Source organism: Suncus etruscus, chromosome 7 (assembly GCF_024139225.1).
Source record: "Suncus etruscus isolate mSunEtr1 chromosome 7, mSunEtr1.pri.cur, whole genome shotgun sequence".
Lineage (NCBI taxonomy): Eukaryota > Metazoa > Chordata > Mammalia > Eulipotyphla > Soricidae > Suncus > Suncus etruscus.
The window spans coordinates 3,954,105-3,972,792 of NC_064854.1; positions in this window are offsets into that span (position 1 = coordinate 3,954,105).

Consider the following 18,688-nt stretch of genomic DNA (forward strand, 5'->3'; position numbering starts at 1 on the left):
GGCACAACCATGGGAAGATAAGACCAATAGTACAATCCATCTATGCAAAATTTTTATGAAGACATATTTTGTCTCTTAGTTTGCAGTTCATTATATCAAAAATAGATTTTATCTTAAAGATACTTATCTCATAATTTGAAAATATGAATTTTCTTTCTGTGCTGTTGTTATTTGGTTTAGGAGCCACATTTAGCACTCGATGAGGCTACTCCTGGCTCTCGGCCCAGGGGTGCCTCTGATTTATTCATGGATCTATGCAGTGATTGGTATGATGCAAAAGAAATTTGCAATTTCCCCCTTTCTATGTATTCCTAGCAGTTGCTTTTTAACTGCCTTCAAACTATATTTGAAACATTCCTGAAAATTCCTGGGCTGTTTTTGAGCATAGCAATTTAACAATTTCCAAAGATCATAGTTTATGCCACAAAATCTTGGCTCACAGAAACAAAAAGATAATCGGTCAATTGGTCAAATTGTTAATAACCTAAAATAAATTATTCAGACCACTGTAAACTCCTCGCATTCTCTCTAATATTGTTGTCATTTCACAAGTAACACAAATATCAATTTTTCTTATAAAAAATTAAAAAAGAAGTTATACTTAACTTTATTCTTTCCTCATGGGGAATTTCTTTCTCTGCTATTTCCAGTGAACTATTCTATTTTCTGAGTTTGAACATCTTTATAAATTGATGTTTTATTCTTGAAAATATTTGAGAGTCTGAGATGTTTGGGCATACATCTTCTTTGCAACCTCCTACATGCAATGTATGTACCCTTTGTTCCACCTTCTACCCCATGTACTGCCCTAATTTTACAAAATTACTATATAGATGTTTTATTATTAAAAGATGAAGCTTCAATTTCTTCTTACCTGACATAGATCTGTTCTAGATCTCTCTATTCCACAATTTTATTTTTTTGTTTTGAGGTCACATCTAGGGACTACTCCTGACTTTATGCTCAGAAATTACACCTGACAAGTTGAAGGGCCATGAAGAATGCCTAGAATCGGTGCCGGGAAGGTGGCGCTAGAGGTAAGGTGTCTGCCTTGCAAGCGCTAGCAGAGGATGGTCAGCAGTTCGATCCCCCGGCATCCCATATGGTCCCCCCAAGCCAGGGGCGATTTCTGAGCGCATAGCCAGGAGTAACCCCTGAGCATCAAACGGGTGTGGCCCCCCCCCAAAAAAAAGAATGTCTAGGATCAAATCTGAGTAGGTCGTGAGCAAGGCAAACAACCTAACCACTATGCTATCATTCAGGCACTTACATCCCACATTTTTTAACAGACCTGCTATCTTTTGGAGAACAGGACAATAAAAATTGCAATAAGACCATAAATTCTGTTCTAGGACTTAGGCTCATAAGAGACTAGGAGATAAGGGGCAATGATTAGGCAATTTTTAAAATATAACACACACACAATAGCCCACTTTATAAACAAATAGGGATTCTCAAATTCTTTGTAACAAAATTTTGCCGCATGATAAATAACAACAAAGTCCCAGTTGCCCTACAAAAACTCCACCAAAAAAGACTCAGAGAGTTATAATAACTTGGTCTTATGCTAAGATACTCTATAACCTTGGAGGAACTTTTCAATTATCCTTTAAAGGTATTGAACTCTGAAGTATGAGTATATTTATTATTTTAATTCTTAAAAATATTGAATAACCTCACTCCTAGGGATATACCCTAGGAACACAAAAATACAATACAAAAATCTCTTTCTCACACTGACATTCATTGCAGCATATTTACAATAGCCAGACTCTGGAACAACCAAGATGCCCTTCAACAGATGAAGGGCTAAAGAAACTGTGGTACATATACTCAATGAAATACTATGCAGCTGTCAGGAAAACTGAATTCATTAAATTTTTCAACACATGGATGGACAGGGCAACTATAAGCTGAATGAAATAAATCAGAGGGAAAGCAATAGACACAAAATGGACTCACTCATACTTGGGATTTAAGAAAAATAAAAGTCAGTATGATATTAATACCTAGAGGCCATAGACATGAGGACCAGATGGACCATACCATGACAAAAAGCTTATACAAGTAGTGAGTGAGAGAAGTAGAATGCCTATCTCGAATACAGGCAGGGGATGGGGGAGAAGTGGGAAGGGAGCATTGGTGATGGGAAGGTTACACTGGTGAAAGTGTGTTCTTTAGTAGAACTGAAATCCAACTACAAACATGTTTACGATCTTGGTGCTTAAATAAAGATAATTTTTTAAAAAATATAGTACAGGCAAATATTGCCTTAATAAAAATATAATAAAATATTTAAAAAACTTTTTTCTCACTGGTCTCCATTTTCAAAACTGTGTGGGCCCCGTGTGTACATTATATATTAATAGTAATCCCTATGATTAAGATATGTTTTGCATATGCAGAATGTCCGTATTGTATATTGTCCTTTCTTAAACCTTACAAGCTCATTTCTAGTCCTTCACTCCCTCGCCCCCAACCATCATTACCCCACATTTATCCCTTTTACCTTCAGTACTGCACAGGCCAAATCACTGACCAAACTGGTACACCATATTTAACACCCCCCAACTATTTCAAAAGACATAAAAGGGACACATATATGTCTTTTGAATATTTATATGTATTTCCTTAGCAGCTATGGCTCTTACTAAATATTCTCTTATACAGTGACTATTTCCCCCACTATTCGTCTGTTCTTCCGTTTGTGATCTGTTCAATAAGGAGTTCTGGTAGAAGAGTCTCTCAGTTTAAAGTTTATGTTTGAACTAAGTCATGGGGGAGTGTTGGACTTGTCCTAGCAGCCCCCATATACACCAATAATGTCACGTGGAATTGTTTCTCTTTTGCATAGGTACATTAAAATGGGAAAATATTATATATACAAGCAAGTTCTTATCTAATAGAGATAAGAACACACAAATCTTGTAATGCAGTTGGACCTTACACCCTGAACATTGTCATAATGACCTGACCCAGGCCTCAGAAGAATGGGCATTCTCCATTCACCCCTGAACCAGGGTAGCCATCTAAGAAACAACCAAGGTTGTCTATAACATCACCTGGAAGCAATCCTCTACCAGGAAAAAAGACATTACCACTGCTCTCACATCAATCTACTCAAAAGAGACTTCCCTAAAGATCCAGAAGACTTAATAACAACAATGACCTGCTTTCACGACAGGGCTCTCTGCATTGCCCTCTAATTGTGAGTTGAAGCTAGAGGATGCTCCACAACATCCTGATTTCAATGTAGGATATACACAGCTTCCAGGAACTTTAACTACAAAAACCTGACACCAACAACAGCCACTGTGCGAAAAATAAAAGTGTATTGGCACTACAGATAATGACTTGGGTTGGACAATCTAGTATGCCTGGAGCCGAGAGTTGGTCTTATGCCAGAAAACTTCAGGGGTCAGGTCTACTTGTATTTAGGCCAAGGCTTTTCCTTTCCATGACCCCCAAATTTTGCTGGGCCTATGCAAACAACAATTGCCACTCTAACACCGTTTTAGTTGTGCTTTTTTGACTCTAATCCTTAAAAAAACACTTAAGTTTTTGAGGTTAATTTAAACTAATATGCATGTGCATGGAACTGTAAAAAAAAAATATTATGGCCTTCAATGTTGAAGGATGTAGGTGTACCTATCTAAGACCCTGGATTTAGGTGTAGCTACTTGAGACCCACCCATTTCTGGGAGGGGTCTTGGGAACCAGATATTATGTGTGACCCCGCCCATTCCTGGCTTTGCCCTGCTGGGCGCTCTGGTTTTTGGGTCTTTGCCTCTTTTGGTCTTGGACCAGGATGGAGGTCAAAGGAAGATGGCTGAAAGGAGTTAAGACGCAGGGCTAGCTAAGAATGGCTGAATGCTTGAAAGGTTAGGATAGAGGCCACACATGTGGTGAATAGGGCATGAATAAAGTTGATGCTTCCTGATGCCTGTCTCTGGATGAGTCTGATTCCGTAGTTCACCTGGGCCTGGGACCCGCCAGCTGGATGGGGGTTGCGGAACCACGTGGCCTGGGATGGCATCCACTTCCATCCAGCCCCATCGTTAATTATTTGATTCTACAGAAGGACTTACATAAATTTTGTGACTTCAGATTGCTTTCTGTACTGCTAAAAATTGTTATAATGTACTACAATCTAGGGACTTGAGGGACAAAGTGATTGTGCATGGGTTTTGTTTTATTTTCTTAATGCTCTTTGGCTGAAAGTTCAAAATTAAGGTGTCAGCAAAGGGATTTCTTCTGAGAATTCTGTTTATGGGTGATTGTCTTCCCACTGTAACTTTACCTTGTCCTCCTTCTTTGCATCTTTGAACTCATAATAAAATAATAAAATAAAAAAGAATGGGGAAAGTAGTGATTTGCCAAAATGTGTTAGTTTTGTAATATAAGTTTTGTAACATAAGTTTTGTAACATAAGTCTTTGGTGTGCCATTGACTGTTCCAGTGGTCTGAATTTAAATATATATATATATAAAATATTGAATAACCTGGGAACCATAGATGAAAATAGATTTTTCCATAGCTGCTTATTTTAATTACTACTTTGATGAATTTTGTTTTCTCTTTTGAGAAGGGCCTGTCTGTTCCAATTGCATATAGGTTATTAGGTAATGCCTAATGGATGATGGTAGCTAATTAAACGGTAGTTGTAGCTAACCAGAAATTTTTTATGCTTTGGTTATGCTTTGTTAACTGAGTGAGTTCTCACGGGGAGGGGGCATTATTTGTAGTTTCTGAGCTTGATTTGGCTTTTTTTTTTTTCTTTGCTTCCCTTGCTTCTGGTTTGTTTCATTTTGAGGTCACAACAGCTTTATTTGGGGTTTACTCAGAAGCGTTCTCCTTTGATGCAGGAGCAGTTATGGTAAGTCTCTGAGCCCCCAGATAATGGAGGAGCAGTGAGAGCGAGTTTTGTATTAGGGACAGTGTAATGTGTTGAGATTACAGCCTCAGGTGGATGGAAGAGAAAGGTGTTTATTTATACAGACCAAGAGTTCAGGTATCTCTGGCAACTCTCAGCCCTGAACAAAGAATCTACTCAATTTTTATGCCTTCAAACGTGAAAGCAAGCGAGTTAGCAAGAAAGTAGTTTCACAAAAGCAAAAACACAATTAAGACTGGAGTGGCTTTGAAGAACAAAGAGTTTTGAACTAAACAAACTATTTTGCTTCAGTTTTTATGCTTTGGTGATTGAGGCCTTTCTTGTGCTCAGAATTCTTCATCACTTTTCCTCACTCCTCTGTATGCTTGTAAATACTTTCCAGTGTTTTATACATTTCCAGATTTCCCCATGCTCCCTCTTCTACTCGACCCCTAGGAGGCTCAGTTGCAGTGATTGTTGCCAGTCTTCTGTAATTAGAGATCTTGTTTTTTGCACAGATCTTAGTAGACCACCTCAGAGTATCTCACCATGGCGCTCCTTTCTGAACTTGAACCAGAAAATTCCACAGAGGAGGTCCAGTAAAATCTCTGATTCTCCATAGTGGCTTCAGATGTATTCAGTTTTCAAGGAAGGTGATCAGTCCTGCCTCAGATCTTCGCATTTTGCCCAGCTGGCTCTTGTCCTCCTGTCCTAATTGGGCCCCAATCCTGATTGGTTCCCCCTTTTGTGCACTTCTCAGAAAACTTGACCTAAAACTGGTTTGCTGCTATTATCTCATTTCTGCGCTTCCACCCACAGCATGTCTCCATGTCTCAATATGTCCAGGTTGCCATTGTCAATTCCTTGGTCTTGAAGGGACTCTAGAAAAGCTTCAGATATGTACACTTTTCTGTCTGCAAATAAAGAAGCTGACTGTGGTGACTTCAAGGAAAAGACCCTTAACCAGGTAGTTCCAGCCAGACTTTCAGGGGCCTTCAAAAATGCCATGTTCCAACACCTATTTCTTCACAAGAATTTTTTTTGTTGTTTTGTTTTGGGGCCACACTCGGTGACGCTCAGAGTTTACTCCTGGCTATGCACTCAGAAATCGCTCCTGGCTTGGGGGACCATATGGGACAACGGGGGATCGAACCGCTGTCCGTCCTAGACTAGCCCCCTGCAAACGCCTTACCACTTGCTCCACAGCTCCGGCCCCTTCACAAGGATTTTTATAAGAAAATTATATCTTTGAGATTCAGAGAAAGTAGAAAGTAAAAACTAAGCAGTTTTTGTGTAGTCCATTTAGATTTTAAAAAAAGGTTTCTTTTCTATTTTTTATTTGTTGGCATGAATGTTACAGAGACTGTAAGGAAGTACAAAATGATCTGGCAAGTTTGACTATTTGGGGTTAACTATCTGACCATTTGCCTTAGACATTGCCTATATCTTCATTTGTCCTTGAGCTCTGGAGCAGGATTTTATAAAGTCATTTTTATAAATTTAGACAACTGTTAATTCCTATTTATAAGAAAGAGTCCAGGAATTCACAGGTATGCTAAAAATGCAAGATGAGGCAGTCAAAAAGGGGGACTTCCCTCAGTTTCTGGCATTTTCATTTGAGGCTTTTTTATAATCCTCAGGAACAAATATGATACTATGGGATCAAATCAGGGTTGTCCACATGCAAGGCATGTACCTTAAACTTTGTATTATCTTTCCAGCCCACAAAGGCTTATAGAATATGCTCACTTTACAGAAAAAGAAGGGATACTCAAATTTAAAATGTTAGAAAAAAATGCATGCCTCTTTTCTAGAAGGTGAAAGAAAACACAGAAATACTTAGTAGGAAAAAAAGCTACCTATCATACAGAAGAGATTTTCCTTAAAATTTATTTATGGCAAGAGTTTTCTTCTGAATATCGGCCTCTTTCTTGTATGATAATTCCCACTTTAATTAGATTTATCTTACTGACGCATACTTTTTACTGTTTTTTAGAACTACTTATTAACTTGCAATGTCTCAAAATTATCAGAGTAAAGTAATCTGTATGTAAAGGAATCCTCTATTAGGGTAGTATGTTTGCTCCCCGCTAGTGCCTTCTTTGCTTCAATTTGTCTATACTTCAGGGGAAAAAAATCTACCGCAAAGAAAAATATGAGAATTAAAATTAGAAGTTAATAGACAAATAAATATGAATATTTGTATTTATTAAAATATTATATTGGTTACTTTTAGTTTGGAGGCCACACCCAGTGATGTTGAGGGATTACTCCTGGCTCTGTGCTTAGAAATTGTTCCTGACTTTGGGGGACCATATGGGGCTCTGAGGATTGAACCCAGGTTAGTCCTGGGTCAGCGCATGCAAGGCAGAGGCCCTACCACTGTGCCACTGCTCTGCCCCTATATTTATTATTTTAGAATAAATTTTAGTTTTATTTAAATGCTTCATAATAATTACTTGAAAAATAGATAAAGAAATTAATGTATAGTAATGTTGCTTGACATTAAATTTATCAAGTTAAGATTAAGAACGATCTATAAGAATAACAGGAAGAAATAAGCCATGAAGATGAAAAATACAATTAATTATTTTAAAAACAGGAGATAAAATCAATAAAGACAATGAAACTTGAAGAAATGAAAAGCACAAAATAGGTGATGAGAATAAATCCAATAAGAATGTAATGCTCTGTGACACTCGGTTGAATGTCCTGAGTCATTTAATTGACTATGTCAGGAATTCCTTGAAAGATATATTTGTGTGGTTCAATGCTATATAATAAAGCTGCACAAACTTATTAGTGTAATACCACATGCATGGATTATTTCACTATTTCCATGTGTGAGTCAATAGTCTAGGCACAGTTCTACTAAATACTCTATTGAGGTCCTACCAGCTGAATTACAAAGGTCAACAAGAACTTGAATTTATCTGATATTTGCTCTCCTTCTCCAGTTCATTTCACTAGCTCTTGGGAGCATTCACTTAGTTATGATTATGGGTTAGAGATTTAGAGATGTTCCATTGCTTGTGAGTTGTGGGATAGACACAGCTCTCCTCTCTGATTGTTTTATGCCTGCTTGACACCCGATTATTTGTTCCATCTTTAGATAGATAGATGATAGATAGATAGATAGATAGATAGATAGATAGATAGATAGATAGATAGATAGATAGATAGATAGATGATAGATAGATAGATAGATAGATGATAGAGATAGATAGAGATGGATGATAAATAGATAGATAGATGATAGATACATAGATAGATACATAGATGATAGATCATTTTTACCAAGACAATGTGAATTACCAGTCTTTCACAGTTGTATTTCAAGCATATAGTGACAGTGAATTAAGGCCATTTCCACCCCCAGTGTTGACCTCCCCTGCCCCTGTTCCCAGCATACATCCCATACCTCCACCTTTAGCTCCCTGGACTGTTAGTATAATGGGTTTATTTTGTGTCTAGCTTGTTGTGTTTGGGTCTCTTGATTCTATTGTCATTGACTTTGGCTTGGGTATTTAGATCTGATCATTTTTCATTTCCTCTTAATGCTCCTGAAAACATGTGGCCCCTGGGTTCCAGCCACTTTTTTTCTCAGTTCATAGGAAGACATAGATATATAAGACATAACATGATGATTCATGTCCCATGGTTCAGTTAAAAAAAAAAAAGTGGGCAGGAGCCTCTATCTAAAAGCTATAAATATAAAAAAAATAGAAAGAAGAAAAAAATAAAAAGAAGAAAAATGGAGGGCAGATGTGGCAAGGATTTTTGTTTTTTGTTTGTTTTTTGCATAGGCACAGTAAATATTGGGGAAATTATAAAGGAAATCCCCCTATTTGCTCCATCTTTTAAAAGTACTGCTGTTTAAAAAAGGGTTATGATTAAATAAACTACCTTCAAGATCTCTCATATTTGATTAACTCAGAGTAAATGATTTTTCTCTCACCTCCAGGAAAGTATCTCATTATGGTCATAGGTTCTGACCTCTACGGAGTAGATATACGGGGACTAAAGAGATAGTAGAACAGGTGTGGCTCTTTCTTTGCAGATGGCCAACCTGGGTTCAATCTCTATAACTCCATATGGGATTGATCCCTGAGCAGAGAACCAGGAGTAAGCACAGGATCCAGCTGTGGCCCCAAACAACTCATACACAAATATAGTATATGAGATATGACAGGAAACTTTGTGCTCTTATCCCATTAAACTAGCAACCACAAGAGCATGTGAGGCAAATTTGGCAACAAAGGGTTCTGGAGATATACAATGGGTTTGGTGTTTGTCCTACATGTGGCTAACCCATGTTTGAACCCCTACTTCAACTTTGACCCCCCAAGCACTGCCAGGAGTCATTCCTGAGAACCTGGAGCAAGCCCTAAGTTATATTGGGAGTAGCCAAAAAATAAATAGTAGATATAAATAAAATGTAAGTAAAGTAAATATAAGTATTTACTTATAATGTAAGATACTTATACTTTATAAGTATATTTACAAGTAAAATATAAGTAAAGTCTCTAATATTCTACTTTTCTGTTTGTGTGTTTATGGGCCATGCCCAAAACTTACTTCTGGCTCTTCTCAGAGACCATTCCTGGTAGGACTTCAGAAGCTATATAAGATAAAGAAGATTTAACTTGGGTATATTGCATGTAAGGTGAGATCCTTACCAACTGTACAACATCTTCAGTCCCCTGTAAGATATTTTAAATGATTTTTCCCTTAATAAAAGGTGAGACCCACTTAAGGAGAAAACTTAAATTTCTGATTTGTCTGTTGTGCTAGGGAAACTACAGAGAAACCTAGGCTGCAACAACACTGACCTAGGAGAAAAGTTGGATGAAAACCATAACTAAGATTATCAAATAATGCGTGATGTACTATAAGGTATGAATTAAAGAAGTTGTCCCCTGAGCCAAATGTCATGGACACTAGCTTTTTGCTTTTTGCCAAAACTTGGCAATAGTTTTTAGTGTCAAACTTAGCAGACCTAGGCTTCAATATTGTGGTTGTTTAGCAAGGCTGTAGCAGCAAATTTAAGCAAATTTGTTCTAATACGTGGTAATTAAAATCATAGGTGTCATGATGTCCTCTACACAATTATTGAGCAAACATGAATGATCAAGGTGTACATTCACAGTTTTCTGGTTATATATTTGTGCCTTATTTGCTCAGGCAAAGGTACTAAAATCTAGTACTCAACGGTATATATCCAGTGACTACCAAGATCTTGGGCAATAGTGAACAGAAATTTGATCTTGTAAATATCCTAAGATAATTGTTTGTCAAGTTTTTTAATATTGAGAAATTTGGTTTTATATAAAAAGTTTGAATGATAATTGGGAATTAGATGGTCAGAGTTTGATTTTTCTCACTGCTACCTGCTGTAATAAAAGTCTGTGTGTAGATAAACAATCTATCTAATATTTGAGGTAAAAACATATATGAAGAAAACTATAAACTGCTATTAATAAAAATAAGCAGAATACATGAAAGTTGAAATACTTTACCTGATCATGGATGAGAAAGTTCTATATTGTCAAAATTGCTAACATATCTAAAACACAGTGTAGATTCAGTGCAGTCTCTATACTCATGACATTTTAAAGACATAAAAAGCTGTTGAAATTTATATGGGTTAATAAGAGCTCCTAATAGCTAAAATTATCAAGAAAAATGGGGGCTTTTTTTTACAAACCTTTATAGTATAATGCTGTAGTAACTAAGACAGTGTGATACTGCAAAAAATAAATAATCAAATATCAAACCAATTATATAGAACTGTGAACACAATGACATATCATCATAAATGTGATAGCTAAATATTTCACAAAGGAACAAAAATATAAAGTGGATCAAGGAAAGCCTATTTAATAAATATACTCTGAAAACTGGCCAAGTGCATGTATAGTAAAACTCAGACCTCTTTTCTCACAGTATTCACAAAAGTTAGCTCAAAATATATACAAAGACCTTGACATTCGACATGGAATCCATAAATTATATTGATGAAAACACAAGTAAAACCTTTCATGGCATTAAATTTAGAATGTCTTCAGTGAGTCAATTCTATTGGTCAAACAAGAAGACCCAGTATAAACACATGGAATTGCATCAAACTAAGAAGCTTCAGCAAAGATAAAAAATAAAAACAACCAAAGACAAACAAAAATCAATAACAAGAATAAAAAGATGGCCCTTAATTTGAGAGAAAATATTAGTCCACAAATTATCAACAAATATTTAAAATCTAAGATTAACTAAATACTTAAAGTTAATAAGAAATGAATAAATCATTCTCTTGGAAAATGGAGAGAAGAGATGAATAGAGACTCAAAGAACACATACAGGTATATAATAGGTATAAAATTAATGTTTGCACTGTTCATCATATGGTAAATGCAAATTTCAAACAAAGATATTGTCTCACAAAAGTGAGAATGACACACATCCCTAAGGAAAAACTGTTGCCATGAATGAGGGAAAAGAAAACGTCATCTACTGCTGGTGGGGACGTCTACTGATTCAATCTTTTTGGAAAAAATTTTCAAAAAAATAAGAACTGACATTTCATATGACCCAGTAATTATGCTTCTTGATATTTACCGCCAATTGGTATTTACCAAAATGTTCAGAAATAGCATCTGCACCCTTATGCTCATTGCAGATCTGCTCACAATAGCCTAAATCTGAAAGCATCCAACTGTACAAGAACAGATGACTGTATAATATATTAATATATAGACATATATAATGGGATTTTATTCAGCTACAAGAAATGAAAAAAAATCACAAAATTTTCTGCCAGGGGTTGGATCTGGGAGGATATGTTATAGTAACTTAACCAAAATGACACCAAGATTGAAAAAAGAGTTAGGCACAGTGGGATCAAAGGATAATTAAGGGAGGATGCATTGAAAAGTATATGTGAGCTAAGGAAACTAACACCTTTTTACAAACTCACTTTTAGAGTTTTTGAAATATCTTCAATAGTCATCATATCTCTTTAAACCTTGAAGATTAAGGAGAAGGCAGTTCAGAAAATTGTGCCTTTTACCAAAGTTAACTGATCATTGGTACATCTGAATGTTAAGCACTCTATCCTAAAGAAAGATACATATTTATCATTTGAGGATATATTTAAAGAAATGAGATCTGAGAAGAGAATGGGTTATGTTGAAGCATCTCATTTTCTTTACTCAACTAAAAAAAGCAGGACACTCCAAGGAGAACAGTGCTTTGCAGTGGCAAGGTGAAATTTGGCCATGGTCTCCCTGCCAAGAAAGAGCTAGAACCTATTAGATAGAGCTGCAAGTAAAGTCTGATTGGGACCCACAGGAACTACCAAATTTTTCACTCTATGAGATGCACTTGACCAGAAGACACATCATTTTTAGATGCTCTCCTCCTCTGCACTCAGATTTCAGCTCCAGGCAGTATTTGCTGCACCAGATGCACTTTGGGGAGGAAAAAGTGCATCTTATGATAAAAAATATGCACTTTGGGGAGGAAAAAGTGCATCTTATGATAAAAAAAATATGATACTCTACTAGGACCTTGGATCCTGGCAGGTGTGTTGGGTTCCTAATTTACTTCTTATTACGCAGCGACTAAGCTTCCCATTAAGATAGAAGACTTGTGGAGTTTGACATCCAGTTCATCAAAACCAAGTTCCTCCAAATCTTAGTAAACATTATCAAAAGCCGTGGCAGATAGTAAGACACCAGTCAAAAAAAAATGTCATCTACATTTGCTTAAAAAATAAAAGGAAAATGAAAATGTCAAGCAGTCCTTAGATTTCTGAAAACATTCATAGTGCATGAATCAAAAAAGAAGAGACATTTTTGTGCCTTAGAATCATTTTGTGTAATAATAATCAAGATGAATGTGAAAAGCATCTGTATAACTTCTGTCAGGAATATACGCTACACCCAACTGATTTTCAAAACTAACAGACACATAATTTAGTAAAGCCTGCTTTGTTGCTTCAAAAATTGTAATCATTTTTTTCTCTCAATTTGATATCTAAAAACATATTTGCTTTAAAGACATTCTAGAAATATTCACCTCTTTACCTTATGCTTTCTATCCATGCTGCATGAGAGATCATTTTACTTTATTTGATCAATCATAAAAAAATGATGATATCAACAAAAGTATGACTTGCGGAACATTAATGTTTAAACAAGAACTTTGAGCACTGAGAAGTGGGAGTTATACGAACTTTGGCCTTGCCAGAGACACTCTCAATATATGGTTCCATCCTGAATGCTTGTGATGTTATTAAATTGGTTTATGAATTAGTAAACCAAGGTGCAGGGTGAATGAATCAGAAATAAATCGGTGAGAACTGTGATCTATTTGAGCCCCAACTTCTTTATTACATTTCCAATTTCTCTTAGGCAGAGTATCAATAATGGTTCTCTAATACAGCAAGTCAGAGGTGTGATTTTTAAGGTATTTTATTCAACTATAAGCCTAAAAACAGAAGATAAGAAAAATAAAACATTATTCCAGAAGTTTTAATAAATCCTTTGCACTGGTTCTTCTATTTCAAATGAAGGTTTTTATTTTGAAGTTGTGAAAATGTTCTAAAAATTTACTCTGGTGATTGTACCACATAACTGCTCATATACTAAAAACCACTGAACTGGTACAGCGATGAATTGTCCACTATGTGAATTATATCTCAATAAAACTGCTAAAAGTAATTAAGGAAACGGAGAGTACATTTAGAGTAGAGAAGGTTCTACTATGAATGTGATAATTACAATTGATTATTCTGGACAAGAACTGAGTGCTTAAAGGGGATAAAGTGACAGGCACGGTACCCCTTCATTAATAGTAGTGGAAATCACAGTGTGAAAGAGAGAGAAATAAAATGACTGCTCCAGAAGCAAGTCGGGGAGGGTTGTTGAAAGGAAGAGGACATCAGGGAGGGTGAGAGGGAAACTGGGGACATTGGTGGAGGGAAATGTGCATTGGTGAAGGTTGTTATACGTTATGTGACTGCATGAACAATTTTGTCTGTAGGGAAAAATGTACCGTAAAAAATTAACTAAGACTTAGGGCCGGAAAGATAGCACAGTGGTAGGGCATGTGCCTTGCATGCAACTGACTTAGGACGGACACTGGTTCAAATCCCAGCATCCCATATGGTTCCCAGTGCCTGCCAGGGCCAATTTTTGAGCAAAGAGTCAGGAGTAACCCCCGAGTGCCACTGAGTGTGACCCAAAAACCAAATAAATAAATACATGAGACTTAAGTTTTCATATGACCCAGCAATTTTATTTCTTGATATCTAACCAAAGGGCCCAAGACAGTATTGCAATACATTACCAAGTTCAACACGGATCACCAGGTGTCTCACCAGGAATGATCCCTGAATACAGAGCCAGAGGTAAGTCCTGAGCACTTTGTTTCCAAATTAAAAGAAAACATGCCAACTGTGTTAATAGACATGATTTTAAATTCTTAGATCTCTGGAAAAATAACTATCTAACCAAGTTCCTTTGTATCAGAACAATCTTGCTTTTTATTAAATTATAAGTATACTTTTTAAAAATTATTTACCAGAAATTGGGAAATGAACATATTTTTTAAATATTTGAGACAAAAGGAAATTAACTAGGTCATTCATACTTTTGAGTCTCCCAGGCTCATAAAAATATTTTCTTCTCTGAAAATACTAGAAATTCAGAAAAGATATTTCTATTTTGCTTTTCTTTTTTTATATTCTCAGGGGGTATGAAATAAAATCTCCCCAAAGCCTTAAATCTTTATTTGACTGAGAGCATAGAACATTCTTTTTTTTTTCTGTATAGATATGAAAATATTAAGGTCTTGTCTCAGACGATATTTGTTCATGGAATAGAAGCTGAACTAGTATTAGAAACACAAATAGATTACAAATGACTTGAAAACTTTGGAAATCTCTTTCGGCATTGACTCGCTTGGGATTTCTCACTGAGTGAATCCAGCCTTAGCCAAAGTAATATTTTTACCCCTACTCTCTAGGACCTGGTTAAGCTTGGTATACACTGTATGGTGCACTCCCAGGTTTCTAGATGAATTGGAAATGAGCCAACTGTCCATCAGTGAAGGTAGCAAATTAGAAACAAATGATGGCTTGAAATAATGATTTGGAAGTAGAGTTAGAATCTGGCAGTGATGTGGAAACAACTCTGATACTTTTAGAAAAAAATAGCAAAATTAAAAGAGAAAGTAGAATCAAATTATACTGTGAAAAATATTTATTTTAAAATTTTGAAGAGAGATTGAAAAAAATCCTCAGGAAACACCAAAAAAATTATGATTCTTTCTGGGGACAGAAGAAGAAACAGTTTTCACCTCTTAGGGCTTTTCATCTCTTAGGGCTATCATGTCCCTGTCTCCTTCTTAATCTCTTCTGATTCCTATAGATTCTCTCATCTCCATTCTATTGAGAAGTCAGATAAGTAGGACTAAATGGAATTAAGAAGGGCTTGTAACATTGGTGATGTTCAGACTAAACTTATTTTTTAAATGGAGATCTAAAGAGAAAATTTAGTATTTTCCAGGCAGTTGGTGGACTCGTGTTTAACCCCAGCATGCAGGACTCTTTCTGAGTAACATCAGGAGTTATCCCTAATCAAATAATCAGTAATAAACCCTGAGCAGAGGTTTATGTGACCTCAAAAGACCCCACGGTATTTAAGGTTGAAGTTTCTTCCCAGTTATATTTTGAGAAACAAGATCTTTATTTCTTAATTTCTATAATATTTCTTTCTCTTTTTTTAATTACTTCATGTAAACACTGTGGATGCAAGGTTTTTCATAAATCAGTTATGCACACACCCAATATTAATATAAATTGTAGAGAAATGCATGAAATGAAAGTTAAAATAAACCTTTGGGGCTTATTGTACAAAGCCCTTGTACATGAAAAGTCCTGAGAAAAACAATTGGAATCATTTCAAGCTTTGAAAACTTATAATTACAGGTGAGTAGCTATTATTTTATTGGAACAGCCATTAGAAATGAAAGGTACAATTTGAGATAATATAGGTGAGAGCATTACTATACCATCAGATTCTTGCAACATGAGCATAACAATACATCCAATTTCAAATTAAAGGTTACATTTCTGGACTTTTTTCTTCTTTTATTCCCTCTATTTTTAAATAGAGCATTCATGTGAAGTAATAGCATAGTTTTACCAAAAAATTACAATAATATTTGGTTTTTCATTTTCATTACTATTTAAAAGTTACCAAGTCTATAACTTAAGCAAAATAATAAAATCAACGTTGCCCATCAGTATGTTCTCTATATGACTGTTACCTCTAATTTTCCTTTGCTAATAGAACAGTCTTCTGACATTCATGGTACAGAAGACAAAACATATCTTTATCTATCATTAGAATTTTTATTTAGAATTGAATTTAACTATGTTGGAGGTCTCCTGACACTACATAAAAATACTAAGAATTTCAGAGAAGAATAAAGCATAAATAAAAAGTGTCATCCAAATCCATCCATACTGGATCCTGTCACCTTGTTGTGGGGAAACATTTATAACGTAAGCCTCCATGTCGTCATGAGTTGCATCTATCTTATGAATCTCTCAAGGATGGTAGTAATTACTAAAAAGATAGAGATAAAAATGATAGAGAATGGTGGTTCCTTCTCCACCCTAATTTCATTCCTCCACTATCTGTGCCAAGTTTTCTACCATGAACTCATTGCCCTGTCTCTACTGTCTCTGAATATTATTGTCATGGTGTCTAAATAAAGTAGTTTAGAAAAAATGTAGTTGTGAAAGAGTTTTCTGCATGAGTGATTGTTGTCTATGAACTATCTTCTTGCAGTGGAATCCTCTTATTTTTAAAAATGTAATTGATTTAATATTTCAGCACAAAATTCCATGGGCTAACTTCCTGTTCTGTTCTGCTAGTGAGTTTTGTACCTTTCTGGCCCTTCTCAATCAACCTACAATCCCTTGTTAAGTGGTTTTACTCCCACTTAAGTAAAGGACAAGTACTAGCAACAAAACACCCTGAGTTATTAAATATATATTACATTATATTATATTAATTTATCATATGGCATTATGTTACATTATATTACATTATATTTATTATATTATTATAATATATTATATTTTATTTATTATATTATATTAGGAGCAAGTCTCTATCAACTCCCCAGTGTTTATCCCCAAACAAACTTGTATCACATGTCATTTTTCTCTTTTTCATTTTTTGGGGGTATTTTGGCCACACACACCCAGAGAGGCTCAACAACCACTCTTATTGGGGTATAGACAGATCATATGAGTTGTAATGGATTAAGTAGGTTCATCTGCATGCAACGCAAGAGCTCTACTAACCATACAATCTCTCTCCAGAATTACAGATATTTCTGAGAAGGTTCTGCATCTTAAGGTAACTTAATTTTTAATTTTTGAGAGATAAATCTTCACAAGTTTTCTCATAGAGAATGAAACAGTATACATTCCTACCAATATCAAAATAAGCTTTTAATTCTTAATATTTAGTATAGGCTTTCTCCCTGGTTATGAACAATGTAAGCAATTCATGTGGAACAAAAGTCAAAAATAAAAGCGAGATTAAAAAGAGAGATTATTAAATTGACTTAAGAAACCTTTGTTTTATTTTAAATATTGGCTTCAGAAAGACAATGGAAGTGCAACTTAGTATATGTTTGTTCTTTGATGTAAAGGGTTATTGTGTAAATAATCAAATTTATATAGCAAAACAATTATAGATTTGCTAAGTATGGATATCTGTTTTCTTATTTTGAAGTTCTGTCAGTGTCTTGTATATTTTGGTTATTAGCCCTTTATCTGATGGGTATTGGGTGAATAATTTCTCCCATTCAGTGGTGACTCTTGTATCCTGGGCACTATTTCCTTTGAGGTGAAGAAGCTTCTCAGCTTAATATATTCCCTTCTGTTTATTTCTGCTTCCACTAGTTTGGAGAGTGCTGTTTTCTCCCTGAAGACGCCTTTAGTCTCAATGTCATGGAGTGTTTTACCTACATGTTGTTCTATATATTTTATGGTTTCAGGTCTGTTATCAAGGTCTTTAATCCATTTGGATTTTACCTTCATACATGGTGATGGCTGGGGTCTGAGTTTGCTTTTTTGCAAGTGGCTAACCAGTTGTGCCAACACCACTTGTTGAAGAGGCTTTCCTTGCTCCATTTAGGATTTCTTGCTCACTTATCAAAAATTAAGTGATTGTATGTCTCGGTAACATTCTCTGAGTACTCAAGCCTAGTCCACTGATCTGAGGGCCTGTCTTTCTTCCAATACCATGCTGTTTTGATAACTATTGCTTTGTAATACATCAAAAATGGGTAGAAGAAATGAACAGACACTTGTCAAAGAAGAAATACAAAGGGTCAAAAGATACATGAAAAAGTGCTCCTCATCATTAATCATCAGGGAGATGCAAATCAAAACAACAATGAGGTATCTCACATCACAGAGACTGGCATGTATCACAAAGAACATGAATAATCGGTACTGGGGGGACATGGAGAGAAAGGATTTCTCATTCACTGCTAGTGGGAATGCCCTCTAGTCCAGCCTTTATGGAAAACATTATGGAGATTCCTCAAAAAACTGGATATTGGGCTCCCATATGTTCCAGCTATACCATTGCTATGCAGATACCCTAGGAATACAAAAGTACAATATAAAAACCCCTTCTCACACAAATATTTATTGCAGCACTATTTACAATAGCTAGACTATGGAAACAATGAAGATGCCCTTCAACAGATGAATGGCTTAAGAAA